This window comes from Pelodiscus sinensis, chromosome 8, assembly GCF_052426305.1.
Source record: "Pelodiscus sinensis isolate ZL-2025 chromosome 8, ASM5242630v1, whole genome shotgun sequence".
Lineage (NCBI taxonomy): Eukaryota > Metazoa > Chordata > Testudines > Trionychidae > Pelodiscus > Pelodiscus sinensis.
The window spans coordinates 53,935,183-53,961,017 of NC_143059.1; the positions used below are offsets into that span (position 1 = coordinate 53,935,183).

The window sequence follows — 25,835 nt, forward strand, 5'->3', positions numbered from 1 at the left end:
CTGGCCCTGGGATCATGCCATGGACAAGCACAGTAAGGGGAACAGGAGTTTGCCAGGGGCAACTGCAGCCCAGGTTGCCTTCGCAGCCAAAAGGATGGGCAAGGGTCTGGGTCCAAGACAATTCTTCTCCCTAACCTGGCTCAATCTTGCCGACCCAGGAGCACGGTGCAAATGGCTGGGCTGGCGGGACCAGGTGGGGAAGGCTAGCTGTAGCTGTGATTCCAGCCGCGCCTGGGAGGCTGCTTGCCCTCCTCCCCCCCTATCCTTGTAGCAGGCCGCCTCCTGCCGGCGGGCAGCTCCCGGGGCGCAGGGGCTTCGCAGCCACAAACTGGTCAAACTTCCGACGCTGCGCTAGGCAGGGTAGGGCGGGGCGGCGCGGCGCTCGTGGCCGGCTCTGAGCGAAGCAGCGGCTGCAGCTCCGGCGGGCAAGTCCCTGCCCGCAGCTACACGTGGACGGTGCCGTCTCGCTCCTCCGCGCCTGCAGGACTCGCCGCCGCTGCCGGGGACGAGCGGGCTTGGGCTGCCCGGAGCAGCCTGGCTCTGCAGCCCCGCCGCTACGCCGAGCGGGGGCAGGAGAGACCCACCCCGCTCTCGCAGCGCCTGGCCTGGCGGCGGATCGCGGCTGGGGGGCTCGGGCCGCCCTAGCGGGGAGCGGCGACGAAGCGGTGAGTGGAGCGCGCTGGGGCAGGGCAGGGAGGAGCCGGCGGGCGGGCTGCAGCCCGAGCCGCTGGGAAAGGCGCGTCGGGCCCGCGGGAGGAGGGATGCTGCGGCGCTGGCTCTTGTCTCTGGCCGGCTCCGCTTGGAGAAGTTGCTGCCTCAGGGATTGCTGGCTGCGGGGGAGGCGGGGACCCGACGCGCCTTTCTCCGCCAGCAGCAGGGAAGTGCCCCGCGTTGGTGGGAGAGGCGCCGCGGAACTTGTGGAGCGGGGCTGCCCTCACACCCGGGGTGCTGGAGCCGGCACCGTGCCTGTACAACTCACGCCGCGAGTGCGGAGCAGGCACGCTCCCTACACAGCACACCCGCTCACTGAGGGGTGCAGCCATCACGCACGCCCCGCGAGTGCGGAGCAGGCATCGCACCTGCACAACACACACACACACTCACTGGGGAGTGCTGCAGACACAACACACACGCTTGCTGAGGCGTGCAGAATAGACACTGGACCTGCACAACACACGGCGTGAGGTGTGCGGAGCAAGCATTGTGCACACGCTCACACACACACGCAGAGCGAGCGGGCAGAAAAAGGCATTGGAGCCTCGCCACGCACACGCGACTCGTGAGAGATGAGCAGGGATTTTACCTAAGATACCCAACGAGGTGTGTAAGGCAGGCATCTGACCTAACCATCCGTACGTGTGGCTGCATATCTGTTTCATAACTGCATTAGCTATTTAGGGACATGCGTTTCCTGTTGACTGCCCTCAGGACACCAAACCACGCACAGCTGTGAGGTAGCGTTTTTGGTTTTGACTTTTTCAGTAATGACTCGCTGAAGCTGTGATATTTCAACCTTTCCATTAAGATCAGCTTGATAAGCTGAGCTATTACTTTGTGTGTTGTAATAAAGGATGTAATATGATCAGCTTGGAGATGGCGTAAGGGTGACTATGTAGAGGGGTTTGAGAGTGTGTTCATACAGGGGTATATATGTGACCCTGTGTTGGGATATGTATTTATACAAGAGTTAGGGAGGATCTCTGTCGGCTGTGTCTATAACAGAGCACATTATAAGGGTACTTGTAGGGGAGGTGGATTTCTTCCTGCAGGTATGTAGATTTGTGTGATCAGATTTCTTGCTAGAAAGAGTTTGCATTTTATTTGCCTTGGGGGTGATCTGTAAGTGTCTGTCCTTGGTTTTGACGTGCTTTGTGTTGGAGAAACTGACAGAGATTTTGTCATGTGCAGGTGATTCTTGCTGACAATTTTCAGTAGCAACTGCTGGTGATGGCAAGATGCTTTAACTCTTTTTCCCCCTTTGCAAAGTGAAGAATGACAGTAATTGCCTAGAAGCTTCAGGGGGTTACCTATACAGAGTTAGTCTGTATAGGTAAACTGAAAAAAACAACAAATAGTCTGGTAACACTGTATAGACTAACAAAACATGTAGATGGTATCCTGAGCTTTCGTGGGCACAGCCCACTTCTTCAGATGACTGGAATGTTGGATGTCTAGGACCAAAAGAAACAGGGGAGATGGGGGGGGGGGGGAGTGGAAGAAGGGAAAATTGGGGAGGGGGAAGGGGAACACAAGAAAAGGCTAGATGTTTCATCAGTCTTTATGTGTTTCCTGACTCTTTGTTTGATAATTAATGGTTCTTATCTGCCCCCTTTGACTATCTAGTCTTTAGGTGCTTTAGGCTTTCCTTTGATATATTTTTTACCCACTGCCTTTTCTTGTCCTCCCCCCTCCCCCCCCCCCCCCCCCGCTCCCAATTTTCCCTTCTTCCACTCCTGTCTCCCCTATTTATTTTGGTCCTAGACATCCAACACTCTGGTCATCTGAAGAAGTGGGCTGTGCCCATGAAAGCTCATGATACCATCTACATGTTTTGTTAGTCTATAAAGTGCTACTTTTTGTTGTTTTTTCAGTTACAGCTTAGAATACCTTGGCATCAAAGACAGTGGGACGGGCATTCTTGATTATGCAAGGACTACCTCTGAGGTCTTAACAGTACAATATTAACACCCTCCTCCCCCGGACAAATACTAGGTAATGTGCTGGTAAGCTGTGTAGTCTGCTTTTCTTTATGTACAGTCCTAGTTAGTCATTTATTAATATGCATGCCCAGGGATTAGGCCGTAGATGCTATTCAGCATTTCCACTCTGTGAACAGATCGGGAGTACTTGACTTTTTAAAAATGTGAAAATGTTAGCTGTCTGTAGTGAGGCCTTGGAAGAAATGTCTAATTACTACAATAATGCATTTTTTGCTGTCACTGTGCTGGGCTGCCTGTTGGTCTGGTGCCTGTCTGCCTGAGAACTGCCAGTTGGTTAATTACAGTAGTTTTACAGTGATTTGTAAGAGAAGACATTTGTAAAACAGTTTTTATCTGGAGCGTTTTCCTTCAGTTAACTCAGTGTGTGTACCTTGAATAAAATTGTGGATGGCTATTGTCATTCAGTGATGTAGATTTTTAGATGATGAAAGAGATGTATCTTAAGGGTAAGCTGTTGACCATTTAAAAATGGCTTCATAGTATGCATTTATTGAGACTGCAATCTGGGTTTAGTGACCACTTATTACAATTTAAATCTTTTAAGCTAGGAATCAGTCTGAACTTTTGGAGATGTCACATGTGATCTTCCTTTTGCTGTAGTCCTTGTTTAATCATAATACTACAGTTTTGCTCTGCAGTGACCACAGTTTGAGTTGTAGGTTAAAAGGACACTCTTTTCAGGATAGGTGCAGTCTAACATAGTTGTGAACCTTCAAATACAGCTATGCAATGTGTATTTTTCATTGTATAACCTTTATTTGGACACTGCTTTAATTTGCTTGTAAGTGTATAATTAAAATAGAACTGAATGATTAGCCAGGGAAGATCTTTAGCATCTGGTGCATGCATCTCAAACATACACTTTTTGTGTTGTAGTCAGAAAATGATCATCTACTTATAATACCAGAATAATCAAAAGAACAAGTTATAGGCTGACATTTAAAGCTTTGTATTCACTTGAATTACTCATGATGAGTAAATATTTTGAAGGGGTACCTGAAAAATGGCCTTATCTTCATTAACAAATATGTAATTGAATGGTATTAGGCTTAATGCTGACTATAGACTACTTTTGGTTTTTGCCTAAATGGGGACAGACATCTTAAACCAGCAGTCATAAAAATTAGTAATTTCCACCATATACTATGGCACAATTGTCTTGAAATGTTCTGCTTATGTTAGTGATGCAAAAAATGTCATCTCCAATGCCATGATAGAGCTCCTCTCATATTCTCTGCTGCTGATGCCATTTCACACTCCTGGGCATTGAGTCAAAGTAGTCCATTAGCTCTTTACTATTTAATTTAAATACCAAAAAGAAGGAATGACTTGTATGAAAAGTCAGTGGAAACAACCAGTTTTCTGATGACACTGGAACCTGGGAGATCCCGAACAATGTATCTGTGGTTGTAAATCAAGTCAACGTGGAGCCCAATCCTATATTCTGAAGTCAACAACAAATTGATTTTATCATTCAAGAATTGTGATAGAAAATCCAGTTCCAAATGCAGAATACTTTGTGAGGATTTGTAAGAGGAATGTGCTTAACTAGTTGAAATTTGCATTACAAAATACTTATAATTCTGTTGTTACAACTGAAGATGCTATAATGGACTTAATTACATTGCTACAGTAAAATTACAGTGGCTGGAATGTGTACAGAGGAGAAGATAAAAGCAGACTGTTGACATTTCAGATATTTTATGTGGCTAAAATACAAGGATTAGACTAGACAATCCACAACAAGTACTAACAAGCCTCCTGTTATAGATGTATGTGCATAATTTATTATTGATACTTTTTCAGTTCATTTCATCAGCACAGGAAATTTGCTTAAACAGATTAGTACAGTGAAATTTTACAATTTTTTTCTTACCTATTCATTTTTGACATTAGGGATTCCTAAAATTACTGCCAAGATAGACAGAAATTGTGATCTGCTCATATCTTGATTTGTTTGCTAGAAACAAGCTGGTAATTCTAAAATAAAATTACTGTTTCACATTTTCAAAATTTTTTTGAAAACTAAATGAATCTGGGAACTTTTTACTGTTTATTTTCCAAACATGAAAACCTGAATGAAGTCAGGTTAAACATTAAAAAATTGGAAAAAATTACAAACCCGCCTCCTCCAAAAACTTTTGTAATATACACATTTTACCACAATATAAATGTATAATACACACATTTTTTAAAACATACTAAGGTATCTTTTGTCTCTCTTGGAGCTAGTTGTTCTTCCTGGTTTGCATATACTTGCATAATTTCCTTCATAATATCCTCATTTATGTTGAGCTGCTTGTTGCTTGGAGGTACTGTAACTTTGAAAACCCAGGAGGTACCTTCAAAGCTTGTAGTGCCACTTTGCTGACATTGGAAAGTGTGTCTTGATGACTGTTCCAAAAAGCAAGCACATCCAATTTCACACTATCGTGATTAGGCAAGTTCATTTAAGTAGTACATTCCCCTTTCCATTTTAAAATGTTTTCTTTTGTGGTAAATGATTGAAACACTCCGGCATAAAGACCGTAGCTGGTGGCACATTTCACCTTGAGGAAAGGGTGCGACATCTTGATTACATTTCAAACGTCATTTTTGGCACCAAAAACTTATTCAGATTATAAACCATGCTTATCTCCCATTTCTCACTTAGTGTAGTGTTAAAGGTTTGGAATGCTTTTTGGTTTCCACATGTTATTGGGGAGGAAGTATTTCCAGAAACTCATGAGTTTTCTTAACATATGTTTCTCCTCTTCCTTTTGTGGTCAGTTCAGCTGAGGTTTTCATTGTCAGGATCTAGTAAACATCTGTAAGGGCTAGCAACATGTTGATAGTAGTCAAAGAAAACTCTAGTGTTTTCTACATGTCACACAGTAATTCCAGTTTTTAACAATGAACATTACCTAGGGGTATGTCTAGACTACATGGCATCCTCTTCACTCTGTCTTTACTGTTCTAGAAAATTTTTAGCCACCGATTTTCTTGGTTTTCGGGCATAGATTTGCTTTTTTGCTCCATGTTTATTTTTGTTCCTTATCTATATGTAACCCCTAAACTGTTTCCCTAGCTTCCTAGGGCCCTTATGGTGGTACAGGAAACCTTCGCCATTCAGAATTGATGCATTCCTGACACCACTGAGAACAGTTAAATCTGTGAATACTTTACTGGGCTTGGGGGGAAGAGGAGCGAGTGCTTCGTTTACCAACAGCTCCTGGCAGCCGCAGTGAGCACCAGAGGAGGAGGGGAAGGAGCCTGACCACTTCTGCTGCCCCTCAACAGGTGGGGGGTGGGATACAGTGGGGAAAGAGAGGGCATGGCTTGGGGATGGAAGAAATATGGGAGATTTGCGAATACACAATATTGCGAATAGCAATTCCATGAATCATGAAGGTCTCCTGTAGTTCAGTGAGAGGCACACTATCCCTGGTTGGAATGGGGAACCAAGGACTGACTCAGTCTCCTAGGCAACTCAGAGATAGAGAGGAGAGACACTATGTAGAACAGTGTTTCTTAAACTTTTTAAGACAGAGGAACACCAAACAATAATTTTTTTATGAGGAACACCAAGGATTTTTTGTTGGACATCCCTCCCCCCAAAAAAAAAGGTTGGAGGTGGGGGGAAGTGTGGGTGGGAAGTTGTTGCGGGAAAAAAGTTTTTGGGGAAAGTTGGTTTGGGGGAAAGTTATTGGGGGGGGGGGGGAACTTCCCTCCTGCCTCTTCCCCCCAACTTTTTTCCACGATAAAAGGTCACCTGCCCCTTTAAGGGTGGCCATTTTGAATTCTGTTGTTCTCCGTGGCACACCTCCGACTGCCTGGTGTGCCACGGAACACATTTAAGAAACACTGATGTAGAACAATCTGAACCCCAGTGGGTTGGGGAAGGAATACAGCTATGTCTGCTCAGAGGAAGGGGTAGAGTCATATTGTTGACAAGAGAAAACGTAGGAAGAAGAGCTAGTCTGACCAGTAACATGTGAGAAGCCCTCCCTTGGGAACTCTGGGGAGGAGAGGAGCCATTTTAGGAGTAGTCAAGCTGTGAAACTCTTTGCCAGAGATGTGGTGAAGGCTAGGTCTTTAACAGGGTTGAAAAAAGAGCTAGATAGATTCATGGAGATTAGAACCATCAATGGTTATTAGCCGGGATGGGTAGGAATGGCATCCCTAGCCTCTGTTTGTCTGGAAATGGGTGACAGGAGAGAGATCACCTGAGGATTATATGGTATTGGCCACTGTCAGCAGACAGGATACTGGGCTAGATGGACTGTTGGTCTGACCCAGTATGGCCGTTCGTATGGAATCAGCCACCAAAAAATCAAGACTGGCTATATATGGGGATCCAGAAGAAATAAAGGAGGTAACCACGTGGATACGGTGGATAAGGAGACATTACATATCCTTATCTGTGGACTATTGATTGTTTAAATTCAATGCCATGCTAAATGGATGAAAAGATATAGACGGGTAGTGTCTCCTTGTGAGCCAATCAGCGTACAGTATTAACAGTGTTTGATTTTCTAACCTCCACTGCGTATGTGTTCTGAGTTTTACCCTGTGGAACTATTTCAATCTCAGAGTTGCAGAACACAATAATTGTGTAAAGTTTAGTGTCAACAAAAATAAGGAACCCCAAAATACTGAGTGGATTGATAAACAGGTATGACTCAGTAAAAACCGCACTCCTTTAATTTAAAAAATCCTAGTAATGTTTTAGTGGAAATTGGTAAAAACTGAAAACATGAAACACTAAGTATAAGTAATGCCTGAAGTGCAATTAAAGCTGGAGATACATTTTTTTGGTAGAGAAATAAAATGCTCAAGTTAGTTAGAAAATAAGAGTCACTTTATATTATTCAGAGTTCAAAATCAATTGCAAAACCAGTCAGCTTATAGGGAAACCATCTCAAAATCAGTTGACAAGTCATTATTTAATCTCCATCCCACAATAGCAACAAAGTGTCCTTTAAATGACCATAAATGCTGTAAAATATTAGGGATTTTTTTTTAAATAATGTCATCACTAGGCAGTATATGACAGGACTGTGGCGGGAAAAATATACTCCTGTTTCTGAAAATTACATTACATGATGAGAGATGTTTCCAACAGCACTCATACATTTCTCTGAGGATTAATTAATTAATTAATGTTTAAGGGCTGTTTATTAAATGGATAGAACATCAGCCCTTCCCCACTGAAAAAATAATACACAAATTAAAAAATTAACTGGAGATCTCTTGCACTTATCAAAATGATCTTTGCTAAATAATGTAATCATAGCCTATTATTTCTTAAACAAACCATACTTTGTTTAGTGCTTCCTCGCATTTGTATATGAACCAAATAAAAGACAAAGTTGCAGATCTTCTACTTAGCAATGTATTTAACTTTCCATTGTAATTACATTGTTAGCTTTAATAATACCAGACATGCTTTCTTTAGATTTAAACTAACACCAATGGTCTGTTCTTGCCTTATTGATGTATTGATTTAGGAAGTTAAAACATCCAGATATTTTGCTCCTTTTGTATAGATATATCAACGCAGCAGAAAATAACCAGGCCCAAAATATATGCCATTACATTATTGCACAAAAATCTTCATTAACATTAAGATTACTATACTGTGTTCTACAAATCAGAAACATCTAGGAAAAATGCAGGTAAGTGATTGAGTGCTCCAGGGCAGATTCTTTGGAGTAATTTGTCATAAGATACAACAATGTACATCAGTGAAGGGTGTGTCCCATTTATATGGCACTCATCAGTTCCTTCTCTCAGCCTGCACTTCCTCTCTCCACCAGCCACATAGTCCACTTATTTCCCCCTCATCCTAATAGCTGTCTTTGAGTCCCATCACATTCCTTACTGAGGACTGTGGGTGTTTAGTTAGAGAAATCTAGGGAAATATGGGGAAAATGGAGGAAATTTTCAGTGGGGATCATTTAAAAAAAATCTATCCTGTCCAAATTTGCCGGTAGTTTATTTTACTAAAATATACTACATTTTGCACTTTACTAAATAAAACTAGAAATTCTATTCCATAGAATTGTCATAGATACAACAATGTACATCATCTGGGGGGTGTCCCCCATTTATATGGCACACATTAGTTCCCCTTCTCAGCCTGCAACTTTGTCTTTTATTTGGTTCATATACAAATATGAAAAATTCCATAAACCTTCAATTAAAAATGTAAGCATTACATTCCACCATACATACACTAGAGTGAATCAACAATCCGTACATAACTGTGCAATTCTGGCAAGTGTTCAAAAGTATGGACACATCAGCAGAATCTTTAGACTTCACGTTGTGTGGAGATTTGCACTTAAAGAAGCATTAAAATCTTTCAGTTTCATAATTTGTTGAATCTAATCTCCAGTTTTGCCACAAACAACTCTTTAGCCAACACAGTCACAGTAGTAGTTGTCCTTATGGCCATTTCACTTGTGCTTTTTGACCAAATAACTGAAAATGTGGTCATGATTCTGGACTAGTAGCCTAAAAATCAGATCAAGCAATCGGGGAACTTGAGTGCAACGAGAGCACTGCAAGTCTTTGATTACACTGATATTGTAGGCAATGACTGGCACTTCCGGGGCAAAGGGTTAATGTGTCTTTTGCAATGGAATATTCATATATTTTATGCCTAGTTTCTAGCCACTGTTGAACACTACTTGTAAGTGCTTCCTGTAAGGAACACACCATCCTCCATGATAGTTTAGATATTGATCAGAAAATGGAGAACTTCTAGCACATGATCTTTAGCAAAAACGAACAAAATTAAGATGCCAAGTTACAATGATTGCTGAAAAGGAAAGAAACTATATAGTTGTGCTCATTCCACAATGGCCAGAGGTCCAAGATATTGTTCTTGCCATTAATAAAATTGCTGTGCGTGTGAGTGACTGCTGTGTGTGTCTCGGTGGCTTGGGGGGCAGAGATGGGGTGCTGGGGCCTTGGCTCTGAGCCCCTTCTCCTCAAGATGGATTGTACTGACTGCTTCTAGTTCCTGTGCTAATGAGTCTCTTTTATGCTGTATCCCCATGGACTAATAAACCTTCTGTTCCACCAGCTGGCTGAGAGACCCATCTGACTGGGGATGGAGGGTCCGGTGACAAAGGATCATCACTTCACAATTACTGTGTGATTTTTTTTTAAGGTCTCTTTCTTGTCAAAGCAGGTAGTCAAGGTTGATTGTTATTGGTCTAGGTTGTGAGTGTCTCATTGGAGCCTTTACTGAAGAGAAGGGAAATTTCATAAATAATAATCCTACGAAACAGTTCAGTATCTCAGATGGGAGGGGCTGCTCCAGCCCGGCCAGGCTCATCATGTCATAATGTTTAACTGGTTAACTTTTAAAATGGAAATTTACATCCCTGATCTAAACCAGTATGTTGATTGAAGTGTCTGGAGAATCTCTACTCAGCTAACAAAGGCAGTTGCATATTCGTTACTCTTTGATGGAATGATGAAATTTATCTGAACTTAAATATAGGCTGCATAGTGAGTGAACTGGGCAGTGCAAGGCTCATATTTCTCAGAGTATAAGCCTGGGACTAGATATCTGACCAGTGTTGCCCTGTGTGTAGTTCCTGAAGGGCTGGGGAACTGTTCATGAAACTCTTCTGAGTCTGTCTTCACCTGCTAATAATGGAACAGGCCTGGAGAGATTATTTTACACCAGCAGATCAGTGTAAGAGAGACTCTGGTGTTAGGGTTGCCCTGCATCTGCTTTTTGACTGGAACACCCTGTCGAAAAGGGACCCTGGAAGCTCTAAAAGTCCTGTTGGCAGTGCAGAGGGGCGAAAATAGGTTCCCTACCTGCCCTGGTTCCATGCCGCTTCTGGAAGCACCCAACATGTCTCTGTGGGTATGTCTACACTACCCTCCTAGTTCGAACTAGGAGGGTAATGTAGGCATACCGCACTTGCAAATGAAGCCCGGGATTTGAATTTCCCGGGCTTCATTTGCATAAGCGGGGAGCCGCCATTTTTAAAACCCCGCTGGTTCGAACCCCGTGCAGCGCGGCTACACGGGGCACGAACTAGGTAGTTTGAACTAGGCTTCCTAGCTCGAACTACCGTTACTCCTCATTTCACGAGGAGTAACGGTAGTTCGAACTAGGAAGCCTAGTTCGAACTACCTAGTTCGTGCCCCGTGTAGCCGCGCGACACGGGGTTTGAACGAACCGGAATTTAAAAATGGCGGCATCCGGCTTATGCAAATGAAGCCCGGGAAATTCAAATCCCGGGCTTCATTTCCAAGTGCGGTATGCCTACATTACCCCGCTAGTTCGAACTAGGAGGGTAGTGTAGACATACCCTGTGATCCCAGTGCAGGGGCAGAGGCCTGAACTCCACATCCCTGACCCCACCTGAGAGCCTACACCTTTAGATGGAGCCCTCACCCCAACTCTCTGTCCCAGCCCTGAGCCTGTTCCTACACTCTGAACCCCTTATTTTTGGCCCCACCTGGAGCCCTCATCTCCTTCTGCACCCCAAACTCCTTCCTGAGCCCAGTGAAAATGAGTGAGGGTGGGGAGAACAAGCAACTGAGGGAGGGGAGATGGGGTAAGTGGGGGATGGGGTCTTGGAGAAGGGATGGGATCTAAAGAAAGGGCCAGGGGTGGGGCAGGTATGTTTGGTGTTGTGCGATTAGAAAGTTGGCAACCCTACCTGGTCTGGAGAATTAAGGTGAAACAACAATCAAGTGGTTCAGGTTGCATGCATGGGTTTCACATCTATGTTTTAGATTTTTACATAGTGCCTCAGTCAAGTACTAGCAATGGCACTCAGTAAAGGACCCATGATATTTTGACTTCCTTTGCTAGCTTGCAAACGAATGGTTTAAGCAGTACTGTAGGATATCTATGAGTAAGGCACATCTTTTCCCCTGTAAAGTAGTAAAAACTTAAGAAACAGTCTGCTGTAACTGTCTAGTACTTTATGCTGCTAGATCACTGTAATTTACTCATTAACTTTTAGCTTTAAACTAAAAGTCACTGCTATTTAGGTTTGTTAAATCATATTTAGGTCATTTTATGATTGAAATATTCTGTAAAACGACTTTCAAAGTCACTCATTGATAATTGCTAGACACAGTTTGAGCACTTCAGAGTATTCTTGCTAAATAATACATACTTTTTGATGTCATAGCTAAAATTTTGCAATAGTTCATTCTGGAATTGTACAATGAAATGTACAAAAAGCATCTGCAGTGTTTTAATAGTGTTTTAATCGTACCCTTTTAGTGAGTTTAATAAGTTATTGAGCCTTTTATGCTCTTATTCTGTTTTGGCATATTGCATAATAAATGACAAAAATGTAAGTATATATTATAAAACTACGAGTACCCATATAGGTACCACACACACCTTTAGATATTTTGCCAGATTAATTTGATTCTTTTTATAAAACAGCTGTTTCACGGCTAGTAGAGATGTGAAGGGTTAACCATTAATATGTGAGGCTTACTGGTTCTGGGAAAACTGGTGGGTGCTGGAGTGGCCCACCCACCCACCTCCCCTATTAACTGGTTAAACATTGCATTTAACAGGTAAACCAGTTAAATGCGATTTTACATCCCTAACAGCAAGAGAGTAAAGGAAAACTTGGCGACAATTTCTGTTTGTTCATTTTAAAAGATCTTCATGTTATGGAATTCTCCACCTGCCCCCACCATCTCCCACCTGCCCCCCACCCTCGTGTTGGTGCCTCTGTTCAAGAGATAGCAACAGAGGGTGGGGGTTGGGAGGTGGTAGGCGGCTCCCCAGGAGCTTAAAAGCCAGCTCCCCGCACATACCAGGAGCCTGCGTGTAACCGTGAATGTTAACTGTTGAGCCCAGACGCATTGGTTAACCATGTACATGGTTACACTTTCACATCCCTAAACAGAAATAGTAACCTTTTATTATTTTGATGTTTTGTTTCTTTCATTTAAAAATGCTTTCATTTCCCATTGAACTGTTATTTTCAATATTGTGTTTAATGATACATTGTAAAAGTCAAGGTTAGGTATTCTACCTGGTGCATGTGTTCCAGATAACTCACTGGGTGAAATCCTGGCCTCATTAAAGTGAATGTGAATTTTGTAATTGTCTTGAGTGGGGTCAGGATTTCACAGAATGAGGTAAGCTTGAAATGTTTTAGCTCTTGATGAATTATTGAGCCTTGAATGAGGGCTGCTCATTAGATCAGCCAAGAAGTGTTATATAGAATTTACCACCAACCAGAATTGTAGTTCATATATGAAAATGAAATAATAAATCAGTAATTGCTACACAGAAGGAATCCAGACCTTGTAGGTACTTAGTATCTTCAGCTCACCTTGATGCTGAGTGTGTTGATCATCCTGAGGGATGTGTGCTTTATTAAGGAGGGCTAAGTGCTAAAAGTCCCAACGCTCAATTTTTGCTGGAAGTATTGTTTTATGTCATTTATGGTGCAGCTCTGAGAGTCATCTTCAGTAAGTAACAGTATTAAGAACTAGTCATGGCAACATTCCTAGCTTTGTCCTGTTGGAAACAAGCTTCTGTGTACAGTTGAATTGGTGGTTAGGTGATCTTTCTCCCCCTTTTCAAGCTTGAAATAAAGTCTCGCCCAGCACGGCCTCATAAGAACATTGCATGATTCAGCGGTAGCTCTTTATTTAGTAGGGATATCCTTGAACTTTCATGTGGATAAATGCAGCAAGTGTGTTTATTTCATTTCCTTCCACAAAGATGATATTTATAAAATTAAATTCTGTGTATCCAAATATTTATTATTGCTGAAGCCATGATTATGAACCTTGAAATTATGGTGTTGACAGTTTTGTACTTTTAACTTTGGTTTGGCCATATGTGTAGTCTTAATTACTCTGCAGATGTCTTTGCTTTCCAAGGGATTTTATTTCAGCCTGATGAAATGGTAGGTGTTGGGTGCTAATTGTCTTATATTTGAAGTGTCTGCTTGGGAAAATAAAACGGGAACTGACCAGATTCAGTCACAGATCACAGTGCTGCTAACCTCGGAATGAAAATCGTAATTTAAATATGCACAACGGTTCTCTGAAAAAAAATAATGTTCTGATAACACCAAATTGATATTAAATTCCTTAAGCATGATTAAGGGTTACTTTTTAAAAATTCTATTCAGGGATTTTAACTGGTCTCATTGACTTTCATTGGCGTTCCCTGGCTAAACCTGTGTAATGCTTTGACAGTTTAACTGAAGCATATTTTCCCCCTGAGGTGTATATGTCACTCCCACATCTATTGTATGCTTTAGATTGTACCATTCTCATGGATCATAATACCTAACAATAAGATAAAAATAAATATACACAACTGTATTAAGAAACAACAAATGAAAAATAAGCAGATAAAAGGGTACAGGCAGTCCCCGGGTTACATACAAGATAGGGACTGTAGGTTTGTTCTTAAGTTGAATTTGTATGTAAGTCGGAACTGGTGCTTATTGTAGGGGAAACTCTAGCCAAACATTTCTCCAGAGCTCAGTTTTATTCTCCCACACCTCACTTCCCTCAGTCCTTTATTCTTAAGCTGAGGTGTCTACTGAGAAAAGCCGCTCTGCGTCTCCCTGGTCAGCTGGGGGTGGGTGCTAGCTTTGCGTCTCCCTGGTCTGCTGGGGGGAAGCAGCTAGTGTGGGGTTGCCTCACCCCGTTTGTAAGTAGGGATCCGATGTAAGTCGGATCCATGTAACCCGGGGACTGCCTGTAGTCTGAAGTTTAGGTTTGAAACTACAGGTTGAACCTCTCTAGTCCAGCACCTTCAGGACCTGACTGGTGCCAAACCAGAGAATTTGCTGAACCACGGAAGATCAATATTATCTAACAGCATTACCAACACTTCCACTGCTTACTGGGCTCTTAGAAGACATTTAGGGCTACATTAGAGTTAAATAACAGCACAGAACACTGAGAACCAGGACTGGTGGCTGTAAATATACTTATGGGATCATAGAAAATTTGGCCACACCCATGCTCACCTTGGCTAACTAAAATCGTGCTGGATCATGGATGTTGCTGGACCAGAGTGTGCTGGACTAGAGAGGTTCAACCGATAATTGTTTAGTGGCAGTATACTATACACCCACTTCATGTCTCTATGAGGTAGATAGAATTCCATGCAATGTGTGCCCTGGTACATAAAGGACACAAAGTTGAAATGCAGTCTGTGTGGCAATGTAACTTATTTTTTAGTGTCCATAATTTGTGGTAGTTTTTGTTGGAAACAAAACGTTTTTTCCTTAAGAGGGACCATGATTCCTTATTCATAGATTGTAGGGACAGAAGGGACCACTGTGATTATCTAATCTGACCTCCTGTATAACACAGTCTAGAGAACTTCCCCAAAATAATTCTTTGAAAATATCTTTAGGAAAATACATCCAAAATTGCTTTAAAAATTGTTAGAGATGGAGACTCTACTACGACCATTAGCTCACAGACATTTACCTTTCCCCTTCCCCCCCCCGCACCCCGCTTCTGTTCTGAAATTTGATTTGTCCTTTTCATATGTGTTCCTTTTTTTAAATTGTATCCTTTGGTATATATGGTTATGACTATTTTCTTCCACTATTTGATCTGAGGAAGTGGGTCTGGCCCACGAAAGCTCATCATCTAATAAACCATCTTGTTAGTCTTTAAAAAGTGCTACATAGTCCTGTATTTTGTTTCAGCTACACCAGACTAACACGTCTAAATTTCAATCACTGTTCTCCATGTAGATACTGATTGTCTGCTACTCAAGTCCCCCATTAACTTTTCTTTTGTTAAGATAAATAGATTGAGCTCTTTGAATTTATCACTGTAAGACATGTTTTCTAATCCTTTACTCATTCTTTTGGCTCTTTAACGAGTCCTCTCCAATTTATCAACATCCTTCTTGAATTGTGAACACCAGAACTGTATATAGTATTCCAATATTGGTTCACCTATGCCAAATACAGAAGTAAAATAACCTCTCTCCTCCTACTGAAGTAGGGATGTGTAAGCAACTAGTCGACTACCTGATAAGCCTGTATCAGAGACAGCAATGGGGGAGCAAGAGCCAGTGCTGGGAGGAGCCAGCTTAAAAGCCGTTTTTCCCCCCCCACTCCAGCACCATCTCCCGGGGGAGGGGAGAGTTAGAGGTGTAGTCGGGAAACTGCAGCGAGTGGGGACTCAAGCAGTACCCACTTGCTCTGGGTCGTGACTGCTGCGCCTCAAGGCATAGCCGCCTGTGGGGCTCTTAATACATTAAAAATGCAGAGGTGCAGCGGGGATAGCGAGTGCTCCCCCTTCTCGACTAATTGAGTAGTCGATGCAAATTCCATCAACTACTCCATTAGCTGATTAATCGAAATTTCAGATCCCTATACTGCAGATACCTTTATTTATGCATAGCAGAAGTGGATTAGTCCTTTTGGCAACAACTTCACAATGAGAGCTCATGTTCTTGCAGATGATCCACTCTGACCCCCAAATCTTTCTAAGAGTCACTGCTTTCCAGGAGAGACTCCGCTACCCTGTAAGTATGACTTATATTCTTTGTTCCCAGCTGCATACATTTACATTTATCCATATTAAAACACATTTTATGATATTTTTATGCCCTGTGTGACTTAACCATATGAAATGTCCAAGTATTAGGGAGAGATATAAGGTTTAAATATGTATACATCCTCAGCAAGATTAAAAGAAATAAGACAAAAACGAACACAGGACTGGGTGAATAACACGAAGCAAATGTATTGAGACAGCAAATGAAGGTAAGACTAATAGTGTCCATAGAAAAGTGAAGGTTCACTTCTGAATTAATGGCCATCCATTCATAATTTGTATTTCTTCAAAGCCTAAAAGAATGACTAATAGAAAATCAGTTGCAACATGGGAAACCAGTCACTCTCATAGACTCTGAACTCCTTACAGATGTTGGTAAGTGGTTACTGACACAAATAGTGTGAATTGACTTATTTAGATTGGTCCTATGAGTGTAAAACGTTTAAAGTATTGACTTTTTTTTGGTTGCTGTTCACCAAAGGTGCTACATGGACAGAATTGGAGCCCAGTGATGAGCAATGGTTGAGCAAGCTCACCATACGTTTATGCTTCAGCCCTGGACCAAAGAGAATATCTCTAAGAATCTGGAGTTTGATTCTCTGGACCTGTTCTGTCCTTGCCTACTGAACTTTGACTCCCTCTAAAGGAGGGATGTAAGTGACCAATTGACTAGTCAACTATCTGATAAGCAAAAGCTTTTGCTTATCGGCTAGTCGACACACTAGTCAACTATTCGCTTCCCCCCTTGCTGCCGCTATCACAAAGAGGCAGAAGTGGGGAGGGAAGCCGAGGGCGTGCTGGAAGGAGCTGGCTTAAAAGCCTCTTCCCCCCCAGCTCCAGCTCCATGGGAGGAACCAGGGATGCAGTGGCGGCCAACTTTGAAATGTACAAGAGTCCCCACTGGACTCCCTGCTGGCCCTGGGCTCCACGTGGCATGCCAGCTTTGAAATGTACAAAAGTCCCCTAGCTCCACACCACGTTCCAACTTTGAAATGCACAAGAGCCCCCGCTGGGGACTCTTGTACATTTCAAAGCTGGCATGCCACCTGAAGTCTGGAGCCAGTGGGGAGTCCAGCGGGGACTCTTCCACATTTCAAAGGTGGAACATGGAAATTCTTATTGACTAATCGAACAGTTGATGGAAATCCCATCAACTATTCAATTAGTTAATCGAAATTTAACATCCCTACTCTAAAGGTATTACGACGGTCAGGTCTGCATTGGTACTGAAAATTGATGCAAGATACACAGCTCCAGCAAACACTGTCAAATCAAGTTTAAACATGTAATAAGAAAAGCAAAAAAAGAGTTTGAGGAACAGCTAGCCAAAAACTCAAAAAGAAATAACAAAATGTTTTTTAAGTACATTAGAAGCAGGAAGCCTGCTAAAAAGCCTGTGGGTCCCCTAGATGATCGAGCTATAAAAGGAGCAATCAAGGACGATAAAGCCATTGCGGAGAAACTAAATGATTTCTTTGCTTCAGTCTTCACGGCTGAGGATGTTGGGGAGATTCCTGAATCTGCACCGTCCTTTGTGGGTGATGAATCTGAGGAACTGTCCCGGATTGAAGTGTCATTAGAGGAGATTTTGGAACAAATAGAAAAACTTAATGTTAACAAATCTCTGGGACCGGATGGCATTCATCCAAGGGTTATAAAAGAGCTTAAATCGGAAATTGCTGAGCTATTATCTGTGGTTTGTAACCTATCCTTTAAATCGGCTTCCGTACCTAATGACTGGAAGGTAGCCAACGTGACACTAATATTTAAAAAGGGCTCTAGGGGCGATCCTGGCAATTACAGACCGGTAAGTCTAACTTCAGTACCAGGCAAATTAGTCGAAACAATAGTAAAGAATAAAATTGTGAATTATGTAGAAGAACATAATTTGTTGGACAAAAGTCAACATGGTTTCTGTAAAGGGAAATCCTGTCTTACTAATCTATTAGAGTTCTTTGAAGGGGTTAACAAACATGCGGACAAGGGGGATCCAGTAGATATAGTATACTTGGATTTTCAGAAAGCCTTTGACAAGGTCCCTCACCAAAGGCTCTTGTGTAAATTACATGGCCATGGGATAAGAGGGATGATCCTTTCTTGGATTGAGAACTGGCTAAAAGACAGGAAACAAAGGGTAGGAATAAACGGTAAATTTTCAGATTGGAGAGGGGTAACTAGTGGTGTACCCCAAGGGTCAGTCCTGGGACCAATCCTTTTCAATTTATTCATAAATGATCTGGAGAAAGGGGTAAGCAGTGAGGTAGTAAAGTTTGCAGATGATACCAAACTGTTTAGGATAGTCAAGACAGAAGCAGACTGTGAGGGACTCCAAGAAGATCTCACCAAACTGAGTGATTGGGCAACAAAATGGCAAATGAAATTTAATGTGGATAAGTGTAAAGTAATGCACATCGGGAAAAATAACCCCAACTATACGTACAGTATGATGGGGGCTAATTTGGCTACGACAAATCAGGAAAGAGATCTTGGAGTTATCGTGGACAGTTCTCTGAAAACTTCCACACAGTGTGCAGCGGCGGTCAAAAAGGCAAATAGGATGCTAGGAATTATTAGGAAAGAGATAGAAAATAAGACCCAGAACATCTTACTGCCCCTGTATAAAACTATGGTACGCCCACATCTTGAATACTGTGTACAGATGTGGTCTCCTCACCTCAAAAAAGATATTTTGGCCTTGGAAAGGGTTCAGAAAAGGGCAACTAAAATGATTAGGGGTTTGGAACGGGTCCCATATGAGGAGAGGCTAAAGAGACTGGGACTTTTCAGTTTAGAAAAGAGGAGACTGAGGGGGGATATGATAGAGGTCTATAAAATCATGAGTGGTGTGGAGAGGGCTGATAAAGAAAAGTTATTTATTAGTTCCCATAATAGAAGAACTAGAGGACACCAAATGAAATTAATGGGTAGCAGGTTTAAAACTAATAAAAGGAAGTTCTTCTTCACACAGCGTGTTGTCAACCTGTGGAACTCCTTGCCAGAGGAGGCGGTGAAGGCTAGGACTATAATAGAGTTTAAAGAGAAGCTGGATAAATTCATGGAGGTTAGGTCCATAAAAGGCTATTAGCCAGGGGATAAAATGGTGTCCTTGGCCTCTGTTTGTCAGAGGCTGGAGAGGGATGGCAGGAGACAAATCGCTTGATCATTGTCTTCGGTCAACCCTCTCTGGGGTACCTGGTGCTGGCCACTGTCGGTAGACAGGATACTGGGCTAGATGGACCTTTGGTCTGACCCAGTACGGCCGTTCTTATGTTCTTATGTTCTTATGCACCTTGCATCAATTTTTCTGGGGCAGCCCCACAGCGGAAGGTCAAACTCTCCTGGACTTCACTTATTCCCTGCGACTGCGTGAATACCAGTATTGATGGGGGGTACCCTCAGCATTCAATTTAGTGGGTCTTTACTAGACCCACTAAATTGAACCCCAGAAGATTGATCACCAAGGTGTGGACCCTCCGATAAGTGGAGACACCGGCTTAGTGCTATGGTGGTGTCTGTATTTATCTTGATTTTTAAAATATCCAAATTTATGCCAGTTTCAAATGCCATATTTCCTGCCATCAATTAAAAATATAGTCAGTTAACCAAAAATGGGGATGTCTGTCCTGTAGGAAGACGAGTACTATTCACTACTAATATCATCATCATCATCATCATCATTAACAACCAAGGGCTCAGCGCCCGTTGGTGTCCGATGCCTCCCTCACTATGTCCTCCATCTTTCCCTGTCCATCTTAGAGTGGCTTAGTTTCTGTATAGCTCCACACCAGTCTACTATATCATCTAACCATTCTCTGTGGGGTCTGCCTCTCCTATGCAGACCATCCATTATGCCGAATACCAGGGTCTTAACTTTTCACTTGTTTTTCATTCTGCAGATATGCCCGAATAGCTGTAATTTCCATTGTATAACCTTCTGCAGTAGGTTCTCTTGTGGCGTTATCTTCCTATATAGTTCCTCATTGGTAACCTTCTGCATCCATCCTACTCTAAGAATTTTTCTATAACAACTCCTCTCAAATGCCAGTATCCTTCTCTTTGAATCTTTCATTATCACCCATGTCTCACATCCATACAACATGCTACTAAATACTCATGTTTTCAAGATTTTCAGCTTTGTTCCTAAGCTAATCGCTTTACTTTTCCAGATCTTATCCATCGCCTTCAAACTTGCTTTTGCTTTCGCTATTCTAGTCGCTATTTCCTGCTTACAGTTTAGATCGTATGTCATGTTGCTACCCAAATATGTGAACTTCTCTACATTCTCTAGTTTGATCCCATTTACACTGATCCTTCCTTCCTATTTCCTTATCTCCAAATACCATTGTCTTCGTTTTATCAATATTCATAATAAGTCATTACCGATTCCCTTCCTCATTTAGCACCTGCACCATTCTCACTAACTTCTCCTCATACTCCTCAATGATACCTGTATCATTCACGAACCTCAAGTTGTTAATTCTCATCCTGTGCACCAATATCTCTTCTACTTTTTCCTTGATCTTGTTCATTGCTCTCTCTAGGTGTGTGATGAAGATACTTGGCGATATAGGATCTCCTTGTCTCATAACTCTGCTCATTCTAAACCAACTTCCCAACTGTCCACACGTTCTCACCACTGCCTACGCATTATTGTTGATATCCTTCAACAGCCGTATCAGTCTGCTATCCACTCTGTATGACTTCAGCACCACCCAAATCACTTTATGATCTATACTATCAAATGCATTCTGAAAATGGACAAAGCAGTTGTAGATGTTCTTGTTCTTTCACAAGCTTTCTCCGGTATCCAACTTAGTGCCAATATCTGCTGTAGGTTACTTCTATCTTTCCTGAATTCCACTTGCTCATCTGCTACATGTTCTTCTATCTGTGATCTCAATCTCTCCGTCAGTATCATCATCAGCACCTTGTCTAGATGTCTCGTTAAGGCAATCATTCTGTAGTTATTGCACTCCAACACGCTTCCTTTCTTGTGTATTATCACTAGTACTACTACTAATCTGTTGTAGATTCTTATACTCCCCCAAATCACGAATTTTCACAATACAATCACTCATGTCTTGATAAAGAATCAGTGGCTCACACATGTAAGGCAGTTCTGATCATAAATCTCCACCCATTTGCAGGAAAGGCAAGGATAGGATCAGCCAGCTCCACATGGGAGGAGGAGGCAGGTATCAGATTGACAATGGATAAACCTGTAGTTGTCTCAGAGTTCAGAGAGAGAGGTTCCAAGCAGCATCTTCATGTTGGAGATCCAGGAGTTAATTACCCATTTATGGTTGTATTGAAGTGAGCTGCTGGAGAGTACAAAATTCCTTTGTGATAGAGCCCAGAGTTTAAGGCTTAAATCTTTGGATTAGGGTAAGGAGGATCTTACTTTTCTCCTCTTTAACTTCTTCCAGCTGCTTTTACTGAGCAATTTTGGGCTGTCGTAGTTCAGAGCGGAGGGGGGAGCGGGGAGGGAAGGGGCAATAAGAGGCCTGTGGGCCGGACATGGTTTGCTAGGGTTAGCCTGTTGTGGGCCACGAGACACTTTATTTACCTGCGCATCACAGCTCCCATTGGCCACAGAGCACCATTCCTGGCCAATGGGAGCTGGGAGTGACAATACCTATCGATGCACAGATAAATACTGTAAAGCGTCCTAAGGCCTGCCATTAGTAACCCTAGCGAACCACGTCTGGCCCACAGGCCGCTTGCTGCCCACCTCTGGTCCAGAGGCTGAAAATGCCTCTTTGGCATACCCTCTCCACATGTAAGACATAAATAGTGTGTTTCTCTTTGATCTACTACAGGGATATCCTGTAACAGCATCCAAGGGCTCTTTTCTCTATATTGATGCCTTTGATTTTGATCTCCGTAATGGCAGTGTAAATAAAGCAGTATAAATATACTGATAAAAGAATCAGATGTGGTTCTCTTTCTAAAGACCTGTGGGAAGAGATGAAGTAGTAAAAAGAAGAGATTTCCAAAAGCTGAGGATGTTCCATGGGAATAGTGCTAAAATATTGGCTCTTCCGTTATGACCCATATTAAGCTCCATTACATTTGAGCCTGAGAAGTTCTATTGAAACTCCATGGATGAAGCTGCTGAAAATGTATGTTTAATAGAATAGAAATCCAAATAACTTTGTCCAGTACAGATACTTTTCTGTGCTCTCTGTTTAGATCATAATTCTCATCACAGAGGGAACAATAGTCATTTGCTGTGGTTTTTGGACAAACATTGAAAAATAATTGTATTTATATCTATTATTTAGACAAAATAGGAGGTGAAAAACCTCCTTGCTCTGCAAGTAAAGGGAACATGTTTATGGCGACACGAATATCTTTTCAGTAGTAACTGCTATCCCTAAGAGCTTTCACAAGCCTGGTAAAAGAGACACTGTCAATTTCATTTGGCCTCAAACTGAGCTACTTTACAAGTTGTTTGTTATCTTAAGCTCCTAGTCTACCCAAGTACTTCTGTTTTTGTTTTTTAAAGAAAATATTCCTTACAGCTGTGAGAAATTTGTTTATGTAAAGTTGCAGAAAAAGTTTGCTTGTTTGTTTTAAAGTTTTTCAAGGACTACAAGGATCAGTTTTATGAAGAAGTATGCAAGAGGCATTTGGGACTAAAGTTTGTTCAACAACCCATAGCTTTGAAGGTTTTCCATGCTTGATCCTCTGTTGAAACTGACAGCTGCTATGAAAGGCATTGTGTTGTGCAATAAAATACACAGTCAAGGGGACAACGCCATTCCTGAGGAGAGGAGGAAAAGGCATAACAAGTTGAGCTTTTATCATGATGTATGAAGAGATATTTCTGTGACTGTAAGGGTGTTCTTCCTATCACATAACATTGGCACATGTATCATCGTGGTATTGTATATGAAACAAATATACATGTAATCCATTTTTCAAACCTCTCTACTCTTGTGAGGCACTTATCAAATAACACATTTCTAACCTCTCTAGAATTGCAATGTGACTACCTCAACTCTGGATTCTTATTATTGTTACATTTTCATATATCTTACTTATGCTCATTTTTTGATGGCATTATCTGCATGAAAAAAATATTTATTGCTTTTTTATCATTTCTTTGGCTGCCATATATATTTTTAAAAACTGAAGAATAAGTTTGCCATTAAGATCTAGAGTAGGGATAATAATGCTTCTTGTCCTTCACACTTTGTCTCCTCAATTTAGAATATAAGCTCTTCAGGACAGGGATTATCTCTTACTACATAGAGGTTCTCAGCACGTAGGGGTTCTCAGGACAAATTGTTTGGTAGCCTCTGAGTGTGTCCATAACTGTGGCTAGTGGTCACTTTCCCAAAACACTTTTTTTTTTTTTTTTTTGCTTCTCGCTTGTGTGTGGTCAGTGGCCCCCAACCCAAAAAAGGTTCCTCACCCCTGTTAGTGAGCCTTTTAGGTCAAATGTTCTAACTCAATTACTGTGGCACCAGGGGCTGAAGTTTTGGGACCGTTTCATTGGTTTCTCCTCTATGGTATATTTCTTGAAAGGGTCCCATCTTTCCTTCACTGAATGCTGAGGGAGTTATTAAAAGTGAAACTATGTTCTCAGAGGTGAAGTTCCTAGCATCTTTGAGAGTCCTTGATTTCCATTAAACTGTGATGACAGTGGGCCTTGATTGCTTATGTTGATGTGATAGGATGGAGACTGAAATCCTGGGTGTCTACAACAAGCTAAATCCATTCCATGTCTTTTAGTGTTCTTCTATTGCAGCAAAATCTCAAAAGAAAATGTCACAGCTAAGTTTAGGGATGTCTGGAAACAAGCTGCTCTTAAATGTGTAAGTTGTTGTAGAATTGAGCCTGTATTTATTAGTAATTGATATCCTTTTCCACAGAATAACCATTGCTTACTCTGTCTGTCTTCAGTTGTTACCTCTGGGAGGGAGGGACAACATCTTGTTTGTGCAGAACTGAATCTCTACAGCTGATGATCAGCAAATTAGTATAAACCAGTGGTCCCCAACCTTTACAGCCTGCCGGGCGCCAAGGGGCGTGGCCGTTCGCCTGCGGGGCGCCAGGGGGTGGGTGGCCCCCCCCATACCCGCGTGATCGGGGGCGGCCCCCGCAAGCGCCACGCTCCCGGGGCCAGCCCCCCCCTGCAAGCGCCGCGCTCTGGTGCCCTCTCCTCCCCTAAGTGCTGCGTGCCCGGGCCGGCGTTCTCCCGTCGCGTGCCGCACGCCTGGGGCTGGCGCCCCCCCCGCAGGCACCGTGCGCCTGGGGCTGGTGGTCCCTCCCCCCCGCAGGTGCCATGCGCCCGGGGCCGGCGCTCCTCCTAAGCGCCGCACGCCCGGGGCCGGCGCCCCCCTCCTCCAAGCGCCGCGCGCCTGGGGCACGAGCAGCCAATTCACGGTGCTCCCGGGCCGGCGCTTACTATGCGCCCGGGCCAGCTCCAGCACAGCGCATGCTCCACGTGCCCAGGGCCAGGCCAGCCCCGAGCACTTGGCGGGCGCACAAAAATGGCCCCGCGGGCGCCATGGCGCCCGCGGGCACCGTGTTGGGGACCACTGGTATAAACTATAGTAAAGACTAAAATTGTCAGATACATAGATGAATATAATTTGTTGTGAAAAAGTCCACATGGTTTTTGTAAAGGAAAATGATGCCTTACTAATCTACTAGAGTTCTTTGAGGGGGTCAACAAACATGTGGACAAGTGGGATCCAGTGGATATAGTGTACTTAGATTTCCAGAAAGCTTTTGACAAGGTCCCTCACTAAAGGCTCTTAAGGAAAGTAAGTTGTCATAGGATAAGAGGGAAGGTCCTTTCATGGATTTATAACTTGTTAAAAAACAGGAAACAAAGGGTAGGAATAAATAGTATGTTTTCAGAATGGAGAGAGAGGTAATTAGTGGTGTCCCCCAAGGGTTTGAACTGGGGCCAGTCCTGTTCAACCTATTTATAAATGATCTGGAGAAAGGGGTAAACAGTGAGATGGCAAAATTTGCAGATGATGCTAACCTGCTCAAGATAGTTAAGACCAAAGCAGACTTTGAAGAGCTTCAAAATGACCTCTCCAAACTGAGTGATTAGGCAACAAAATGGCAAATGAAATTGAATGCTGATAAATGTAAAGTAATGCACATTGGAAAAAAATAATCCCAACTATACATACACTATGATGGGGACAAATTAAGTTGTAACTGCTTAAGAGAGAGATCTTGGAGTCATTGTGGATAGTTGTCTGAAAACATCCACTCCATGTGCAGTGGCAGTCAAAAGAGCAAACAGAATGTAAGGAATCATTCAAAAAAGGGGTAGAGAATAACACAGAGAACATCTTATTGTCTCTATAGAAATCCATGGACTGCTCACATCTTGAATACTGCAGGCAGATGTGATCGCCTCATCTCAAGAGAGAGATATTGGCATTGGAAAAGTTTCAGAAAAGGGCAACAAAAATGTTTAGGGCTTTGGAATGGGTGCCATATGAAGAGAGATTAAAAAGACTGGGACTTTTCATTTTAGAAAAGAGGAGACTAAGGGGGAATATGACAGAAGTCTATAAAATCATGACTGGTGTGGAAAAA

The 25,835-nt window shown here is 42.5% G+C and overlaps 1 protein-coding gene across 9 annotated transcripts in view; it reads left to right on the plus strand.

The window, feature by feature from the left end:
- Positions 1 to 301: 301 nt before the first annotated feature.
- CHST15 (carbohydrate sulfotransferase 15) overlaps positions 302 to 25,835 on the plus strand; it is a 93,871-nt gene continuing 68,337 nt past the window's right edge. The window contains exons 1-2 of one of the 9 annotated variants that reach the window (XM_075935307.2): positions 302 to 665; positions 16,165 to 16,230. The gene's annotated coding sequence lies outside the window, so the exon portion shown is untranslated. Of the gene's footprint in view, positions 666 to 803; positions 1,455 to 1,477; positions 1,770 to 2,473; positions 2,724 to 16,164; positions 16,231 to 25,835 lie in introns of those variants that run through there. The other 8 variants (XM_025177993.3, XM_075935306.2, XM_075935309.2 and 5 more) reach the window with 8 other exon arrangements.